This window comes from Cygnus olor, chromosome 2, assembly GCF_009769625.2.
Source record: "Cygnus olor isolate bCygOlo1 chromosome 2, bCygOlo1.pri.v2, whole genome shotgun sequence".
In the NCBI taxonomy this organism is placed as follows: domain Eukaryota; kingdom Metazoa; phylum Chordata; class Aves; order Anseriformes; family Anatidae; genus Cygnus; species Cygnus olor.
In genome coordinates this window covers 120964696-120984359 of record NC_049170.1, presented here as the reverse complement: position 1 = coordinate 120984359, position 19664 = coordinate 120964696, and the positions used below count along the sequence as shown (strand labels likewise).

Here is a 19664-nt window from a genome sequence, read left to right as displayed (position 1 = left end):
TGGAAAATTATGCTACCCCTTAACACTTCATTTGAATGAAGGTCTGCTTTTTGGTTTTGCCTTTTTTGCGTGGAAAAAGGCCCCACAGACAGGCACACATCGCATATACACAGAGCTGTACTTTAATTCAGGAAATGCAAAAAATAACTGAACAATTTGAAAAAAAAAATCATAAGCAGACTGAATTTGCTATTTTGAAATTCCAATCTAGCGTTAATGGCAGTAAATCAGAGAAAAAAGCTATGAATAAAATCCAACACCATAATATCTCAGAGATACAGCGATGCCTGAATAAATCAAAATCATCAGTTTTGGTTTGCGGTACAGAAGTTTACATTCGAATGCAGCTGGATTGCAGTCAACTAGCCAGCTCCCAAAGCAGCACCTTCAAGCTGTATTGATTTCTACAGAAGGAAAGGCACCATAAATCTGCTGGAACAGCATTGCGTCATCCTCTTGGTTGGCTTTAAGAAGTAAATTAAATGTTTTCCATTAGTATGGTAAAGAAGCTATACAATTTTGTTTTTATTTCGGATACGGTCTCAAGTTACGGAACACTTGAGCTAGCTCTGCGGCAAGGACTACATGTTTCACGTTTGTAAAGCCAGCAATTCATGCTTATGTGAAACCAGATGTGTATACTGCACGGTTCCCAGGGCCATGGATTATTTTAAAATATGTTGTTGTCGATTAAAAAGGAGAATCCGCTTCTCAGTAAATCATGGAGCATGCCGAAAGAAAAACAACATGTTCTTGCAGAGAAGAGAGGAGAGGGGGAGAACAAAGGGGTGGGAGCAGAGGAAAACTTAGAGGAAAAAACAGCAGTGCTGTAGTGTAACAAAGAATAACACAGTTCTGAGAAGCAATAAGCATAACATTACTTGAGGTAACAAGAACTCCTTGATCAATTATTCATATAATTTACACCAACAGCTGCATCAATGAAAAAAAAAAAGAGGGTAAACAGAAAATCTTCCCAGCTAGAAAGTGCCCTTGATTTTAACTAGAACATTTTGCTATCTCCTATCATGTGTTTCTGGTTAGCAACACACCCCTCCAACAAAGGGAAACAAGAGAGACAGAAAGACAGAACAAACTGATTCGCTGGAGGTAGTAACAGCCTTCAAGGCTGCGTTTCAGTCTGTAGGCTGTGCATCACCGAGAGCTTAGGGCACTTTACACTTCTGTGCATGAATCATCACCACCACCACCCTGCTTAAGTACATTCATGCACCCCATACCATTATGCAAATACCCTCCGTGAATCCTTACGCTCTCAAATGTGTAAAACTGCACTTTTTACATAATATTCAGAAGAAACACTTTTTTTTTTTTTTTTTTTTTTTTTTTTTTTTTAAGTTCATGGTTATCTCAGCTTCTCTATTGTTTCATGTAGTCCTACGGTAAATGTAACAAAGGGAAACATTAAGGAGAGAAATTTTCTTTTTTTTTTTTTCCCCCCTCCCATTTGAAATCACTGTATAGTTACCGTTTTTTCTGCTCTGTCAAGGTTTCAATACAATATCCTCAGTTGTTCAAGATGACCTTGCTGGTAGACTGAAGAAGCTCAGTGAAATTGAACTTAAAGCCGTGAGAAGCAGAGAGAAAGGGAATGGCTTAAGAAAGGGCTCAGCTGGCCTCACCAAGCTTGGTGGTCTTACTGCCAGGCATGTACAACATATCTCATGAAGGAAGGTTATGGGGTGAAATGCTGACTGTACTAATGGGAAAACTCACACTGAGTTTGGTTTTATTCCATTAATGTTAGGATGATGAACTTTGGTCTAGTTCAGAGCCCTAATTCAGAGAAAGATCAATAAAGGATTAACAAGAAAAATCTGCAATTCTTCTCAAATGAATCAAGGAATTTATGGAACTTTCCAACTAAGAAGTTAACACCATGCATAACCTATCTTAAAACTGCAGAAGCTGGAAGACCTTTAGAAGGACCTACGTTTAATTTTGAGGAATTCTGTGGAAAATGTTCCTACTACCTTTTTTTTTTTTGACCAATCTTCTACATAGAGTTCAATTAATCTCATCGGTATAAAGAAAAGACTATGCATGTATCACCACCACATTCAAGATCCTGACTATTTAATAAAACCATAACTTAGTAAAATGCCCAAAAGTGCCTGTATCTGTACTGCTGTCTGTAGGTTCAACCAAGTTCTTGGGGTCACATTTTGTCTTCACCCATAAGCATTTTGCCCTTTACAAGCGAGACTGAGTTCTAGATGACCAAATGAAGAAATAATTATAGTGTTGGTAAACAGAAATTCATCAGATGCAAACCTCATTCTTCTGCTGTTGCTGGAGACATCTGAAAGTGCTTCCATATTTTTGTGGCCACTCAAAGTTAAGTTCCAAATGCAGCAATTAAGAAGGGATACATTTCTAAAAACTGAGCACACTGTAGAGCTCTGGAAGTCTGTTCCTTTGTCAACATCAAACCACAGATACATCTTTCTACTAATATCGTAAGGAATTATTTCTGTTTCTAACCTACAATGCACTATGTTGTTGTTTCTATTCTACCCCCCCACCTTTTGCTATGACAACATATGTACCAAGCAGCAAACCACATAAGAAGGAAAATGCTCAGAGATGCATTGGTGTGCTTATTTAGTAAGGAGGGGAGGAAATATCCTCTTCTTGAAAATCACATCAACCACTTCAGATTGCTTGAAAAATGAATCTCTTTACCTTGATGTAAAATTCCTGATCTCCTGCTAAATCTGCCTGGTCTGCTTGGAGGTCTTCACCTTTAGCAGAGGTCTCCCAGGGGAGGCAGGTCTCTTCACCCTGGAGCTCCCGGCGGCTCCTTGCAGCAGTGCCTGGCGACACAGCAACAGGGAAGGAAGGCTTTTAGCTTCATCATCATCATCATGTCATCAAAGCCAGTTTTAGGGCAGCCAACACGCCTCCCCTTAGGTTCAATCCACTGGCTTAAACAACAGAAGCATAAACTCTGGAAATTAGAAGTATATACTTTGGTTTTTATTTTTCCTTCTTTTTTTTTTTTTGGGGGGGGGGGGGGGGGGGGGGCGGTTCGGGGTAGTGAGAAGGCTGCAAAGAGGTGGCTAGTGATACCAGATGGGCATCCAGCCAGCTGCAAATGTTCTCTCTCATTTTTAAGTCCCAACAGCAGAATCTCCAAGCTCTGCAATTGTAACAGACAACCTACGGGCAGGTATAAATTCTCAGCTTCTCATGCCATGATTTTCCTACACTGGAACTGCTCAGAGACATGCTTCAGGAATGGTTCAGAGCAATGAGCACAAGTGGTGAGACATCTTCTCGGGGGATTTGCTGAGTGCTGTGCAGCTGCAGGCAAGAAATCCAGCCTGTCCACCACCTTACCTCCTTGCCCATGACTTCCACCCAGCTGAGGGAGCAGCCCTTGTTAAATACATACTCCAACACACTTTACTTCACTCAGGAAAAAAAAGAAAAAAAAAAAATCAAAGTCCTCTACCTCCATCATCACACGGGAAGAATAACAGACTGCCTTCCTCAAATGAATGTTTATTAAAAGCTGTTTCTTATATGCAAAACAGCCATACAAAATTTACAAGGTACAGGATATGACCTAAATCTCTGTTTAGGTTTATGTTCTTTTTCCTCAACATGCCACTTGAGGTAAGACCAGCTCTAACTGTAACACACTTAAAAAAGAAGCACTGAAACACCTGAGTTTTCTGGAGTTTGGCTTTATTTCACAGTCATGTGCTCAAGCACCTTTACTGGCACAGCAGATGGCACAGCAGCTTCTTTTAATCAAGTATCTCAGAGCTTCTCCAAATGACGTTAATTTTCCAAACACTGGTATTCACAGCAACAGGCCTGCAATCAGGCTGCAGTTAAAATGAAGCAAAGAATTCCTTTCCTAAAAATGTCAGAAATATTTGTAGAAACTATTTAAGCACAAATCCAAAGAAACAGTCGTCTCACACAGTCAACACACAAAAGAAGCAGCAATATTTGCCAGTCAATTACTTCATGTTTCCCAACCCCAGTATTTAGGAAATCTGCTTGAGTTTGGGTCTTGATATTCATACACCTAAGAAGAGGGGTTCATTTGCTTGCAAGCATCTCTGTGTTGGGCAGGTGGATGGGACCTAGCACAATTTGCCTTGAAGATTTGCTGCTATCGAAACAGCAGTACAACAGAACTGAGCAAAAACAAAGGGAATTCAGGGACAGATGGGTACCTTCTGGAAGTGCTTATAAATTAGAAGAAATAAGACAAACATGAAGGTATGAGCATCATTATGACTACTTGATTATTGTGGGGATGCTGTAGTATTGATATTCTGGTATTTGGTAAAAGCAGAAAAAAATAAATGTACTTTAAGATCTTAAAAGAGATGGTGGGGGGGGGGGGGGGGGAAAGCTTCCCAACCTTGTCTTGCCTAGTCCAGTCCAACAGATTCCAAATAAATATTAAAAACACACTCCTATTTTATTATTACAAATTATTCTGATAGTCCAAGCCACCATATTTCAAGCAACAGCTCTGAACTGACATTGTACAGTCCCAAAACTAAAGCAACTTTGCAGGGAAAAGAACAGAGCAGCTCATAGCCTAAGATCCACATAAGTTCATATTTGACTTATGGTGAAGAAAGAGGGGAAGAAAAAAAGGGAGCACAGCCTTACTTTCACAGGTAGTGAATCTGTTCCAGCCATGTTTCTTTACCAACAGCTCCAGCAAGTTCAACTACACTTGCTTTTACCTCCAAGTCAAGTGACAGCTATTACACCTACCAAGTGGTCTTGGCAGGACAGAAGACACCTCCAAAATCCCTAGGAGGCACTGCTTAAAAGAAAACCATGACAAAATTTTACAGAAAAAAAGTTTGTCTTGTTGTGTAGGGAAACAGCTTCACAGATGAATTGCCCCATTTCTGCCCTGCCTAAGTCAGAGCTCTTTGCTTTCTGCTTCTCTGGCAAGTGATGGTCTCTGTGTTAGAGTCTGCAACGAATATGGATTGCAGCTCCCAGTTTACATCAGTTGCTGGTAACGCTACAGTCTCCTGCAGGAAATACACATCCTGGAGTTTAAAATATATTAATTTTTAAAAAATAAGGTATGGTATGAGTGCGTGCATGTGCACGCACATGCACAGATAAATTCACAAAGTATCTCCAGAGTTACCAGTCAACAGCTTCTGAGATACTCAGAATTGCACTAAGGAATATTTTTATGAAATTTGTTTTGTATTTATAGACTGCATCTCAAGTTTCAGCCTTCAGCCAACAAGCTGGAGCCTTTCATGACACATGCTGTTTCCTGCTTCACTGTCCAATATCAACAAGTTTTTGGACTTCCTTTCTAAAAAGGATTTTCAACCTCATTTGCTATGTTCCTCTCTTCTTTCATTCCCTTACTAAGTATGAAATCAAAGTTTTAGTACTTTCAAAAATACACGTCTCAAGAAGAGAAGCCAAACCTAATTCAGAAGGATCCGTGAATGAATGAATGGACTTCTTATTTGAACAATCCCAAAGGCACCTACTTAAACCTTCAAACCTCACTTGAGTCTACCCTGAGGTTTCCATAATCCAAACTAAAGGCTTTAAAAATGTAGGATTTCTTAACAAAAGAATAAGTTGATACGGGAACTCAGCAGCAGGCGATTAAACATTTGATAACTTGATGCTTTGATGAGGCGTTACCTTAATCGCTGTCACTGGGGAGAAAGTGAAGTCAGGAAACTGAAACTAGGCAGCTGGAAGTATCTAGCTACTCAGATGAATCAGATACACTTTCTGTGCCAAAAGAGATATCAATGCTTTCTGCACCCAAACAGAACACAGATCCTTAGGAGAATAACGTTATTTAACAATGCAGATGAAGTAAAGGAGACCTCAGCCATACCTATAACTAGAAACGAGGAAACATTTGCCAGCGGGTTTTATGCCAGAAAGATTCAGTCTGTTTAACATATATTCTAAATTTTCACAGGCAGGAGTGCTGAGTCACTACTCTTTACATCTCTAATAGTTTTGGATAAGAAGCTCAGATCAAACATAAATTAGAAGGTGTAGTCAATTTACTGAACATAATTTTCAGAAACATCAATTAGCAGTTTAGTTAGGAAGGGGCCACATCCACTAATTTTGGCAGTTTCTACTCCTGGAGACAGACATGTTTCCATAAAAAAACAACATCACAAAACTGTAATCTGCTCACCTATATACAGCATTAAACCACCAAGAAGATGGAGAAATCAAACTGAAGAAATCCAGAGAAATGAGAAGTCAGGCTTCCCATAAGTGATGCTAACTTGTTTGTTCTTCCCACAGTAATATGGTATTGCTTTAGACTACCTATGCTGGCAAATACATGCAGAAACATCTTGGACGTAGGAGGTTTCACTTCTGAGCTGGGAAACATGACTTTCATATTTTCTGACTTTATACACAGCTGGAAAAATTCACCTCACTGAAGATCAAGGATGGTGAGTTTCATCCCAAAGTAAGACACCCACAGTCTAAAAGCCTTACCCTCCTTTCCACAGAAAGTCTGACAAAAAAAACTGCTAATTTTCTGGAGCAAAAGTTGCATCAACTGGAAGGTAGAAACTTCTTCACAGGTCTAACAGTTTCACGACCACTATGCTTGTAGCTGCAAGCATCTCACTAGAAGGCTCTAGATCAGCGCAGCCACTATATACTGTCAGGGGAAGTTAAGAGTGCACTCACAGAAACAGGAGGTCCATTAATCTCCCAGATGTTAATTACACTGTCAGGAAGCTTCAGCAAGAAGCAGATTACCAAGTCCAGCACACTAATTTTTCTTTTGCTGCTGTGTATGTATGCACGTTTGAAAAACAGATACAGGCAAAGGAGAGACAAAAAGCAAAGTTTAGTTTAACTTATGTTTGTTTCCTACCCGTGTTCTCAGATACTCTCTTTTCTAGTCTTACAACAGGGTTTCACTTAGGATTTGCAGTAACAGATTAAGCATCCTATGTGTGCGGAAATGCATGCATCGGGTATAGACAAGCTGTCATTTTATAATCAGCATGTCCTGTTGCACCATTTATCAGTAAAACAAAACAGAACTGAGTCCTTAATTCAATCATATGGTTGCTAACAAAACTCAGAGCTTCTGACCTTCCAACCTTCCTCCCTGGACTTCTTTTAAAGTTAACTTCTTATGAAGTTAAAGGATAAAATACACATTTATTCTAAGAACTTTTTAATGAGAAGTCTAGCATCTTCCTGGAATGAATCATGAACAGTCATGAAAATTTAATAGACAAAAAAAGCACCCAGAAAAACAGGTTTTCTGGCCAGTGTGTTACCTGGTGCTGTAGGGTGTTTTTTCGTTCTAGAATTACAAAAAAAAAAAAAAAAAAGAGAATAAGGATAGACTTTATATAACAGAAGAAATCAGGGTACTTAAGCATCAGTGGGCAGCCAAGTAAAACACAACTCCAAATGAGTAAGATGAGATGTAGTGTCTCTTGAGGAAGAAATTGCCTCGGATGGCAATGGAAGAACATGGCAGAGCACGATACTCGCAGGGAGGTTACAACACCGGAGCAAAGCAACCATGCAGGGCTGGATGGAACCGGAGGATTTCCATCCTGTGACTCAAACTGATCAAATTAACAACAACAACAAAAAATACGGGCAGATTTGGGTCTGGTAAAACAAGCAGCTGGGGCAGGCAACTATCAAAGAGGATGGACACAACTGTCATGGTGAACCATTCCTCCAAGAAATGCCACTGGTAAGCAGCAGCTGATTGAAAATACTCCTCCCAGGCTGAACACACAAACAATTCCAGAGGCACGAACTAAAAAACACAACTGTGAATATATGAACTGAGTTTATATGCCGATGTACAGTCTCCTACTGTTTTCAGCCTCTGAATATTCACCTCTAGTCAAGAGTCTCAAGAAGAAAGCCTGAATACTTATGAATGTTCTTGGGTTTGGTGACAATGGGCAAGCTAAGAGTTCAAAGGAAGGAGGTGAAATGGTTAAAAAAACATTAGGTATAAGATGAAAAGCAAGTATAATGATTCAAGTGACAACAGAAGAACAGAAGACAGACTTAAGGAGTAGACCAGTATGCCAAATTATCTAAGTAAACATTACTACAAAATTAATTCAGAACGATCACATTTCTTACTTTTTTCCTTGTAAAAGGAAACAGAAAGATACCACGCTGCCTTATTGCTATAAACGTTACTGAGAACCATAAAATACAAAACTGAAGTTGAAATTAAGGCAAAAGAAGAGATCCTTCCTAAGAGTTTCTGTTGACTTCTACAGTAATTAAAAAAAAAAAAAACACTCCTAAATTGCTCTCCTACAAAGGATAATACAGCTGCAATATTAAAGTAATTAGAGTTACTCTTTCAGAGATACTAATACGTATGCCAATGAGATTCATGACTTAAGGGGTCTTTAAGATGGTTTGAGACTTGGACACAGCCACAGCAATTTCCGTCTATAAAAAACAGCATACCCTCTTGAGTCTTTATTGATCATTCTGGGACCATACACTATCTTAAGGAGTTACAGCCAAAACATAAAGGTTTCTGAATGATAGCCTGGGTATAAAACCTGAAATAAACCAAATTCTGAACTATCTTCAATTTTATGCATATAGGAGAATGGGAGGGGTGATCTATATTTCACTGATTGTGCTGGATGCCCAGCAGCGCATGGCATATATCGCTTTAGGAAACACTTTTTTTTTTTTTTTTTTCAAGTTTGCAATTTAGCTTTATTCATTTTTCATAGTCCCTATGAAAGCAAAACCACTTTTTAGCTCATAAGATGCAAGCTAAGTAATTTGTTTGACTTTAGGACAGACATTACAGGCAACCATATGCCATCACCATCTTTGCCTGTTATTTGAGTGAAATCTTAAGACAAGACAGTCATGAAAAAATACATGACAGTAATTATATGCAGCTGAAGTGGGAATCAGATACACTACACTACCCTGTTTGCATTCTCACAAAAAAAAAAAAAAAAGCTTTTCAAAAATTAGTAGCACTTACTGGGTAAAGCTAGAACTCTACTAAGCATAAGAAAAAGCATGAAACTAAAAGCATGAACTAAGAACGAGAAAGATTTTTAGACCTGATAATTGTGACATCTCTCTCTATTTTTCAACAGTGACACCATTATCATTTTAAGACAGACACTCTGGAAGACATAGACGCTTTCAGAAGTCTATACAACATCAAAGTTAGGCAAATGTCACTTACTGCCTTCAATAGATTTGGACTTATTATAATTCTTGTTGAAAATCCAGCCATGTTTGGGGAAGTAGAGTTTTTATGCAAACTTAGAACAAATTGGCTGTGGCCTCTCATATTCCCCATCTTGCTATATCCACCTAAGACAAGCTGTGCAGGTGACATTGAAGCCCCAAGTCTTGTATCGTGGTACTGAACCATCCAAGATGCGTTAGTTCTCTCTTGTGTATCATCAAGGGATAATGACCCACATTCAAAACAGTAACAGTGACACCCAATACCATTAAATGATCAGATCAATACAGCTCTCAGGTTTTCAGGTCAGAGTTAGATGCTGATGTAAAACTTGCCCTAACAATTTTGCCAGGGAACGATGCCAGGAAGCTGCCAGGATGGCTCTCCAGCATACCTGAATGACCAGAAGCACCATGGCACTTCTGTCAAAACTATGGGAACGCAGTAAGTATCCAAGTGTAGGAAAGTTACTAAACAGTGAGCAATGCACACATTTTGCAGGAGTTTCACACCTTTGCTTGCTCACTCCCCAGCACAAAAACTGGATTCACTCTAGTTCTCAAGTTTGTATTGTAAGTACAAATAATTAATGAAACATTTACAAACACAGAGGTCAAAAAAAATAAAAAACAAAAAACAATTATGCACTTCAGAAGAAAAATGAAACAATTGGCAAGGGGAATCACCTGAGGGAAGCAGTCATCAATTCATCTGTTCATTAAGCACAAATGAAATATAGACGAACATTATAGCCTGGAAAGGCACATTTTATTCTGGCCTGACAGCTTCTCCAGCCCACACATCTAACACGCACATTTCCAGTTAAGAAATTTTCATTAGTAAGTTATTAAAACTCAAAAATGGCAAGAATTTAGTTTGATTTATATGCCCTTGAGGACAGCCACTTGCTTACCCTGCGTTACACCGAAACCGTGCATCTCCTTTGCAGTACACCACAACCAGTACAACCTGAATAAGCTGGTTCCTGGTTATTCAACTGTAATTGTTTCTCTTTGGATGTTTTACAGCTGGAAAAGGAAAGGATACAGATGGGTGAACTCGGTTTTGGACTTAACGTCAGTCAACAGATAAAATGTTAGTACTAGACGACATGAAACAGATATACTGACCATGACAAGAAAATACTAACACTATAGCTAGGCTTCAAAAAAGGCACAGTCCATCTTGCTAGAAATAAGAACATATGCAACATTTCAACTTTGGGTCAGGCTACAGGTTTAAACATGCAAATGCTGGACTACAAAGGCAGTGTAATGCCTCTCTTCACGACCTGTTTCAATACTTCACCACCATCACTGACAGGAACAATAAAACGGTATCACAGCTCGAAGGAAAAAAGGGTACTGGATATAGGATAGCAATGATCCTATTTTAATTGGGTAGCAGAACTAGTCGCGACCCCCAGCAACCCACAGACACGGGATGCCTTACCAAAAGCCTTTCTTCCTGCATCTCAGGAGTGCAGCCCACCCTTAAGCAGTGGGCTCCATCCTTGGGACAACCCAGTAGATGTTCACGTAGGCAGGAATTATGTACAAGTTGTCGGCTCTGCAGACTCGAACTTCATTAGAGGCATTTAATGATAATCTTTTCATGCTCCATGCCACAGTTTTGAAAAGCAGAGAAGGAACCAACTTCTAACGTGGATTGAATTCTAGCTTAGAAACAGACCATTGGAAGCACTGCCATTTACACAAGTAAAAATATTTAAGATACCATGATTGTTTTCCTTTGTTTAGGACTAGCCATCAAAATCCAGTTATTGGTTAAAAGATTTAGATTAAAATACAAGTTACTGCTACCCAAAATTTCAGTGCAGTGCTACAGCACTTCCATATCGAAGAGCAAACGGATCCAGGCAACTGCTGCGCTCTAAGTAACGGGAAGCTGGCAAATGCAGGCAAGGGGCAAGCAGCCAAACCTGCAAACGCTCAGAGAGGTATAAATCAGCATTCGGAATCAGGTTCCTTTCTGAGGACTTCAGCCCTTACTGCTTCTTTTTTAAACGTTTATCAACCTTCTATCAGGTCGCTATAGAAAGGCACGGAAGAGGCAACAGCTGCACAATACCTCCCTCATCATCAGCTTGACTTTGCTTTGGGCCACTTCTTTTGTCGAGTGTCAAATCAGGAGTGAAGCTTAAGAGACTTGTATTCTCACACAGTTTGTTAACTCATTAGCTTAAGCTTCAGACAATACAATATTTTTATTTGGACAGAGCATACAATATTTTTAAAAGCTTTTAAAATAGAACAAAGTTCATAAAGTAGACAGACTTCATCACTAATAAGTAGACACCATAGATGCAGTAGTTCACAAGACCTCTACTCAGATATTTCACAACAGAAGACAGAGAGAAAGAAGAAAGACATAAGGGAAAATGCTGTGCAATGGCCCATAAGGCAAGGTCTCTCTTCTACCCTGAAGCCAGCAGGCAATTGAGAGCTCATCCTGCACTGTCACTCATTGTGCAATTACCTAGCAATTCCTTTTTAAACAGTAAAGATGGATCAAGAAGGCCCACTCCACTGACAGCTGTACTGGTTTATCTTATGTCAGATGATCTCGTCGCTGAGAAAATAATGCTGATCATTTGAGATATAAACATCTTCAAAAATACACACATTTTCATACATCAAAACATGTATTTTTCACTGGAGGCAATTACATCTCCTAACAACAGGAGCACTTGGAGATTGATGATTTTAAACTGACAATACATATTTTGATGATTCCACCAGACTAAAAAAAAGTGTCAGTATGGCCTCATCCCTGTAAGACTCGGTAACATTTATGATACGAGATACGTTGATGTTCCTGCAGAAAATTCTGTATAAAATGAACTATAAAGACAGGCACCCAAACAAGTATTAAACCCTAAACACTGAATTTGAACATTCTGAATTACAAGCTCAAATATAAGAAGCTTCTAAGAAGGAGTTTGCATACAGTACAAAATTGTCAAAAGCACTAAAGACAAAAGGAATAATCTTTTCTAAAAATTACATCATCTAAGGTGAGTTCTACCTTGATCTTTATGGCAGTGTTACCGTTTCTACTGCTACATTTTCACACTGTACAAATGATGCATTTCAATTTCAAGTTATGTTTGCGTGCTAGGAAAAAAAGGGATAAATTAGGAGGATATAGTCCCGCTTAGATCCTACTGAAGGGTTTCACATGATGTAATTCAAGACAGATCTTCTCATGAAATAGGGAATGCTTATTTTATTAAATTTCTTTAAAGAAAAAATAGTAAACCAAAAGTCACCATTTGGTCACTAACTATAGACGTCACAGTAAAATATATGGCATATGAACAGAATTTGATATATACTTAAAATACATTTGACATTTTTCCCTCCCATGCTCCCAGTTTTAATAATCTCAAAGTTTGCTCATTCTACATGCAAATGTAACTATGCAAATTAACTTTTTAACCCTGGAAGTTTCAAGTGATATTCAACATAAGAGGGACTGTTGGGAACAAGCTTTCTTTGTATTGACGCTACCTTAGCACTTACACTGCACAGCAATTTATTCGGGATGTTATAATTTAATCCTGTGTGGGTGTCAACTGACTTGCTTCAAAGTTTGCCTCACATCTACAGCAGTTATTCAAGAAGATGCAATTATATTAGTCATACGGGCTGACTATTACGTGTAAGGCTTCTGCACTTCTCATTTTGGGAAAGTTTGGACCTGCAACTCCACACGTTTGAAGATCTGAAAATCTCTCAGCACAAAACCAAGTTTTTGGGGCAGATACGTATTGTTGACAGCTCCTGCAGCAGCAGATGGGCAGGCATCCTGCCCTCCTCCCACATCCACACTATCTTGGGCAAGAAAAGGAGAAAAGGACAGTGCAAAAGAGGAGTCTTGAACGCAAACTTTTTAACTTAGTGACCTTTCCTCTCTCAGAGTTGTCCTCCTTTATACCATGCTGCATACAGAAATACAGACTAGCTCTCCAAACCTTGAAGTCTGAAGTCTGACTCCAGAAACATCTTCAAGAGGCCAACACAGATGGCATCTAACTTAATTCTTTTGTCAAGTACAGCAGCCACATCTTATAAACAGTGTATTTTAGAGAAGCCTCTTATCTTGATTTACAGAACTTGCAAATTGGCAGAAAATTCATTACATCCCCTTTGTAAGCTATCCCATGATTAATTATCCTAATTTAACTACCTTTCCTTTTGGTTTTAAGGCGAACCAGAAGCTTTAAGGAAAATTAAGGACTTCAGAACAACTGTTTTCCCTGAGGTTTTTTTACACCCCTAATGCAGGGGATTGCATGGAGGCAGGACACCACAGTGAGGGGCTTTTGGAGGAGCCCCAAGGCTGACACTCTCATGACAGCCCAGGAAGGTGACACTGGGCACAGACACCACAAAGCACATGGAGCAGGCCTACGGGACAAGCTCCAGCTGAAATAATAGGTCACCAACTGGCAAGCCAGCGGGGTTGGAAAGCCAGACATGGCCACGGAGGAGATTGAATGTTTTACAACTCCCAGTTTAATTCATTGGGAGATACTAAGTTGGCAAGCTTTCTCATTTACTTATTTTGCTGACGTGAATGTTTTCCACCAAAAAAAAAAAAAGAATATATATATATATATATATATATATATATTCAGGCCCATGGCCAGAGTTTATTTTAGCAACATAATGAGATCTGTTTTGGGGGGAATTTGCTTAATTTGATTACCTGCACATCTTGGCCAGCATGGCCATGGACAACAAAAGGCAATTTTACATTTGCTTCCAGACTGAAGTTTTCTTTAAAAAGTAATAATTATAATAAAGGGCAGACCCCACAGTTTGCTGAGGTAAGACCACACAGCTTCTGCCATGTCAGGTGGCCAGAGGTGAAGCCACAGCCGGCTGCCTGTAGGGCACCGGTCTTCTCCGGCGGCCAGGAGAGGTGGCCACGGGGCAGGGCCTACAGGAGCAGAGGATGGTTCCTCAGGTGGTGGTGGTGGGGAAACACCAAGGGTCCCCAGCTCCCTGATGCACACCAAAATGGAAGGCTTTCCTGCGTTTCTCAGCCCAATGTCAGCTCTAGAGCAGAAGGGAAAAACATGCCCCCCTGAGCTTTCAGGGTTGTTATCAGAAAATGCATGAAAGGAAGATGAATGTTTTAAAACTGATAGAAATGAAAAGCTCCCATTGATGTTTTGGGGCAGCACTTCCTCCCCCCCCACTGCTTCTCGAATCGGGAAGCTTCCTAGCCATGGAGGAAAGATTTTGTTGAATAAAGCCTTGACTTATTAATAAGAATGAAATCTCTTGACCTAGATTTTCTACTAGCTTAAAAAAAAATCTGTATACACAAACACACAACTGTCCTCCTCTACAAACACTAACATTATACCCATATTATACCAAAAGCACTTCAAAACAGATACTTCACAATGAAAACATAAAAGGCTTTTCTCACCCCTCCCTTACCCAGCTTTGCGTAGAAGCATGAATACAGAAGATATTCGATTAAAATAGAAACTTGAACCCCAGGTTGAATGTATGTACTTTTCAAAAGCATTTTACAATTTGATTTTCTTCTTTCCTGCTGTGATAATTGTTGAAAACTACACAGGGATTAAAATGAGCACAGGTGCATGTCTCCATGGTTCAAAGAGATTTGATCCGAAATGAAAATAATAATAAAAAAAAGCTCCAGTATTTTTAATAATGGATTTAGCATAGCCTAACCAAATAAGCCTAGATTAAAAGTAAGATTTTACAGTCCAGACTTTATATTACCAAAATTTAAAACTCATTTAATAGTGTATCAGAAACTTTTGTGAGCCATACCTGATTTAAGCAGGTATTAACAGCCCTCAATAACATAAGTGTCAGACTGGATCCAGAGGAAAAAAAAAAAAAAACAAACACTAAAAACAGAGCACTAAAATACAAACAGGCAGGTACAACAACAGACACTTGGCACTAAATCAACATTATTTTTAAATTTGAGAACAAGGTAAAAGGAAAGCCCATGAGCTGAGAATATTTTACTGCCAATATACAAATCTGCACAAAACCTGTGCTTATTTTTCTTTGCCAAATTTATACTGCTACAGCTGGATCACAACTTCCTTGTACCCGTGAGGTCAGGAACCGTTTGAAAAGAAATACACGATACAGCTAATCTTTGTGCCAGCTAATCATACCTAATGCAAAAAACGTGAATTTCCCCATTTCTCTGACCCAGCCTCCTTCTGCAAAGCTAACTAGCATGTCGCTAATCCCAAATTTGTTGCACTACTTTGTTAAACAGATTTAAAAGACAAATACACACAAATCACACAGGATAAAGAACGTATTCTGTGCTCAAGGCTTATTGCTGAGCTTCTATGAGAATTGAAGAAAAACGGTATTCACTTGTGTAGAAAACAAATTAATTTGTCTCAAAGGCATGCCAAGGCATCTCCATTTCCATAGGCATTTTTATACAGCAGCTATTTTCTTGCATAAACTACCTCAAACACTGTTCCTACAATAACATATATTCAATCTTCTTTTTGAAGCAGAATCCAGTATATTTTTAGGCCTTTGAATAGCAATAGGAGATTACACAGATGTATCAGAGATGGAAGATATCCCTTCCCTCCCCCAAGCAAGGGGCATCTCACAGCTCCCTCAATGTGGGACACAGAGCTAATTAGCACTACTTCCAAACAAGCTTAATTTTCACTCAAGCATCTCTTTAAATAGTGAGAATGAGGAAACGTGGGCCATCCCTTTGCAGAAGCGCACCAGTGAAATTGTCAAGATCTGAAATTTTCCAATTTTTCCATTTAAGTATGTTCAACTCCGTATGTTTTCATGTATGAGCTACAACGAATTTATATTTCTAGTGTTCATACTGTGTATATTTATTATAGATATCTTTGTTCATAAAGGAACCATATTTACTGGAGAATTAAAAAATAACAGAAAGTAGACTAATAAAAGCATTCATTAAAAAAAAGAGATTTCACATCCTAAAAAATTTAGTTAGAAATAACCTCAATCTGAAATTGTTATCATTTAGTTTTAATTAACAGATAACCACTTCTTTCTACTGCATGAATTTGCATAGCACATGCCTAACAATTAGTCAGTGAAGAGTGGGGGGGAAGGCACAGATCTTAATATAGTTTATCAATACAATAAATATCAAAACACCATTTAAAAATTAACACAATTCCATTCAAATGTAGTAGTTTTTTTGTTTGTTTGTTTTTAATTTAGAGAGGATGGCACAAATAAAACCATGTTCTTTAACACACAAGCAACTGAACAGGAATAAGACTCTGAACCGAATCTGCACAGGAAGCCCAGGATTAGGGCTGAAACTCTACTCTAATCCTTCCGTCCACAGAGGGAGTGATCAGCAGCCAGCACACGGTCCGGGCTCTGCACCTGCAATACACAGGCAGGATTGAAAATGCTTACAGAAAGATCAAGCTTTGTCTGACAAAAGTTTCTTTTTGGCTTAGGAAGTGGAGTATCTGCCTTCCTCAAAAATAAACAGTAACCACATGCTGCAGCCGGTCAGTGATTTTGCCAGGATACCTGCACATACGCTGAACACATCACTCCTGGGAACAGGCTTGACGGTGAGAGAAACGTGCAAGAGAACAGAAAAACTGTTGTTGTGCTCCTGCTAAACAACTCAAGTTGATCACGTCACTCCATCATTAACTTTTCTGCAAAGTCCTAAGGTAATCGAAGTCTAAGCACTTGGTAAAAGCCTCCACAAACCAGGCAGGAGAGATCCTTTCAAAACAATGGAATTCCCATAATAATAAATTTATGATAAAATACAGTAGCATTTATATGACATTGCAAGATGCCTAGAAAGGAGGGAGGGGGTGTACCTTTAAATACCATCTCCTTTTGCCTCATACAAACTTTTCTGATACTTTTACACTGTGATGTGAAGGCGCTACAGCAGGAAACACCCAGCCAGGCTTGGGACATCAGGAATTACTGATGTCCCCGAATGGGGGCTCTTCTGTCGCACCTGGAAAGTGGAATGAACATCAGCTGTTCAGCTGATTGGTACTAGTTCCAGGGATCACTTGTTTTATGGAAATATGGGGAGGGGGATCTAAATCCTGTGATTATAGCTTTAATACAGAATAGAATAAAAAAGAAGAGAACCAAAGAGAACACTACACTTTCCAGCACAGCAGCTTTGAGAAGCCTCCATTTTCTACTGAGACAAACTACTGCTCTCAACCCTATGCCATCTTGTCATGAAAGTTTAAATAACAAAACAGCAAGAGGTCTCCTGCTTACTTTTGGTGTTGCTTCTGTTAGTGTGGAACAGGACTTCACTTTGCACAAACTGGGTTCAACTCCTCGTCCATCCGCAGCCAACACTGACAATAAAACCCCAAGTTAGCACCTGGAAGTAAAAAATCTGCCAGCTGTTTTCTCACCCTTCTCCCTCAAATGCACATCACAAGCTGATTGCCACTGGGACTATTTTAATACCACTGCATGTTTTACCAGTACGTGTGTTTCTTGCCTGAAGAGTCAGCTGCAGTTCACCAGCAGGTACCACAGAGCGAGGGAGTACTTTCTTATCTGTCCCTGTACACCATATGCATGTTTGCTACACAGCTACATCAGGATCTGTAAACTGCCTTCAGGTTACTATGCATATAAAGAATTTTACAGTGTTTGTTATTATTTTAAAGCAGTCAGATATCATCTGACATATCTGAGCAATGAACGAACTGTCACAGGCAAATTAACAAGCCCCTAAAACTGGCGATCACCACATGGATGCTGAAAGATACTCGGAGAAATAAAATAGCACTTCAGCTTCCAAACTAGAGACTTTTACATAATTAAGATATTTTTACATAATTAAGACATGCAAGTGAGAGGAAAAACAAAACCTCTTTAAGGAATATCTAAGAGTCCTTAACAGTGCAGGTCCAGCCTGCATCTGCAACCATTTTTCTACTTACAAAGCCACACCCTTGATTTTCAGCTTGGTAGGAAGAAAGGCTCAGAGAGATATTTGTACCTGCTAATTCTTCAATATTATACTGTGTTGTTGACAACAATCAGGTATTAATACTAACGCTTACTTGAAAGTTCATAATTACATAACTTATCCTTTGTAAATAGTTTACTGTATTAAATGCTAAACACCTTTATCCTGTGTAAAAATCGAGCCAAAAACGCAGCAGAGCATCTTCAATGCAGTTCTCAGTTTTTCCTTTGAAAAGCAAGCAAACTCATTATGTTCTGTAAAGAGAACAAAGTCTCTAAAGGAAGACTAAATTCTTTCTTTCTCAAAAGCAAGCTATGAACTGATTGCATAAAAAAGATTTTATTCCTGGCTCAAATACGAACATTTGGGAGTTAACTGCTTTTGAGCAAGGACTCACCCACTTAAAGGCTGAAGCATTTATTTTGAAAAAACGGTGTGAAATTTCGGGAGGGGGGGGAACCACACTATTTTACACTTCCCCGCTTTTGGTAATTCTCCAGATACGACAAAAAAAAAATCTCAAAATAACCTCTTCCCTATGTAATTGTTTTCTCATAGATACTGCCAAGTTATCTTACACCACCAGTGAGAGTTTCTAGAGGATGTAACTACTTCCAGACAAAGCAACTCTGAGAACAGACATTAAGTGAAAGCTGAAAGCATTTGAGGTGTTTTAGAAGATACCGGGGCGGCAGGCTGTGGAATTCATCGCACTAGACGCCCACCACGCGCTGCTCAATGCCATCAGAAGCCATCAGGGCAGCAATGCCTGAGGGCTCACGTGCCACCTCCTTGATACCCTGGGCAGATGAGTTTGAGCCCAGCCCCGCCATGCAGGACTAGATTCCTACCTCAGCTAGCGGTCCTCAGGGGAGCAACACTTCTCCTTTGGATGCAGACCACGTACTGTAACTGTTTTCCCAGATTCAGCCCAAACCAGCTGCAGAAAGGGAACGCTCATCTAGAAATTAGATCAGGTCCCCACAGAAACATTCAGGGCTTCTGAACAAAGAATATTATTTGTGTGTGTACACACGTGGACACCATTGTGCTACGGCAAAAATACCAAGGGATGGGGAGGAGGATTCAGTCTGCTGTCTCCACGATGACTCAAGACTACCTGGAGACATCCATGTAATGTTTCTTGGATGCCGAGGTATGCTGCTGGTCCCACGGCCAGCGGTGCAAGTCATCAACCAGAGCTCCCTGGTCAACTCCCTTTCCCTGCCTCATGTGCACACACACCCCTGGGAATGTTGTTCTGGTTATTCTCCCTGTATTTTATGTGAAGGGATTGCTACTTTCTCTCATCTATGATGCAAAAGCTTGACTGTGACCTGGAAGTGCTCTGCAAGCTGCACTTACAGCAGCAACGGAAAAACAGGCCTGAGAT

The 19664-nt window shown here is 39.5% G+C and overlaps 1 protein-coding gene across 8 annotated transcripts in view; it reads right to left on the bottom strand.

The window, feature by feature from the left end:
• Positions 1-19664, bottom strand: part of FAM110B (family with sequence similarity 110 member B) — a 109692-nt gene that overhangs the window by 77213 nt on the left and 12815 nt on the right. For 3 of the 8 annotated variants that reach the window (XM_040545593.1, XM_040545603.1, XM_040545592.1), the window contains exons 2-3: positions 17563-17645; positions 2707-2837 (exon numbers count right to left, since the gene is read on the bottom strand). The exons of 2 other annotated variants lie outside the window; for them this stretch is intronic. The gene's annotated coding sequence lies outside the window, so the exon portion shown is untranslated. Of the gene's footprint in view, positions 1-2706; positions 2838-10160; positions 10277-17562; positions 17646-19664 lie in introns of those variants that run through there. 3 more of the 8 variants (XM_040545589.1, XM_040545590.1, XM_040545596.1) reach the window with 3 other exon arrangements.